Below are 915 nucleotides of genomic sequence, written 5' to 3'. Positions count from 1 at the left end.
TGTGTGTGTGTGTGTGTGTGTGTGTGTGTGTGTGTGTGTGTGTGTGTGTGTGTTGCAGAAACAACTACTTCACCAACAAAAAAAAAGCAACAACAGTTAATGGAGCTATTTCTTATGAAGTCCGGAAAAACTATAAGTTCGTTTTCGCCCGACAGCGTATCGAACTCTATAACAGAATTCAGTTATGACCCAGAGGAGGGTATAACGTTTGCTGCGTACTTTAGAAGGTACGAAGAAATTGCAAGCCGTGGACGGACAACGAAAATTTGAGATTATTATTACGCAAATAAGCGCTGGCTGAACATGAAAAATATTGTAATTTCATACAACCCCAAAAAACTAGTGAAATTTGTTTCCAGGAAACAGTCTAACTACTATCAAAAATATTCAGTGATAAGAGTTCCCTATTTAACACTCGATGGGAGTATTGGAATCCAGTTAAAAGAGAGGATGAAGACTTTGTGACGTATGCCGCGACCGTAAACAGAATGTGTGAAAGGTTTGAACTGAAGGAACTAACTCCTGACATGTTTAAGAGCCCCATTTTTGTACAAGGGCTTACGGCAAACAAAGATGCAGAAATACGTGCAATCCTTCGTTTTGGGATCACCACTAATTTATTATCTCCCCTTATTTCTACCTCTCCGGTGTGACTCCTCTATCCGGCATTCGCTATAAAAGAGCGCTAGCCACTACACATTCTTTATTTTCTCTCCCTGTTTCTTTCTGTGGAAGAGCGTAGGCTCGAAACGTTAAAAACTTTTTCACTTCCCAAGCGTTAAACTAATACATCTGTTTGTTGCCTACACCACCTGTCCTCGTCATATGTTTTTTTTGTGTGAATTCTCCCTATATATGTATATATATATATATATATGTGTGTGTGTGTGTGTGTGTGTGTGTGTGTGTGTGTGT

The 915-nt window shown here is 39.5% G+C and overlaps 1 protein-coding gene across 3 annotated transcripts in view; it reads right to left on the bottom strand.

The window, feature by feature from the left end:
- Positions 1 to 915, bottom strand: part of LOC106876369 (uncharacterized) — a 559,415-nt gene that overhangs the window by 46,974 nt on the left and 511,526 nt on the right. The gene's annotated exons all lie outside the window — the stretch shown is intronic.

Source organism: Octopus bimaculoides, chromosome 4 (assembly GCF_001194135.2).
Source record: "Octopus bimaculoides isolate UCB-OBI-ISO-001 chromosome 4, ASM119413v2, whole genome shotgun sequence".
In the NCBI taxonomy this organism is placed as follows: domain Eukaryota; kingdom Metazoa; phylum Mollusca; class Cephalopoda; order Octopoda; family Octopodidae; genus Octopus; species Octopus bimaculoides.
The sequence above is the reverse complement of the archived record's forward strand: the minus strand, read 5'-3'. Positions and strand labels throughout refer to the sequence as shown.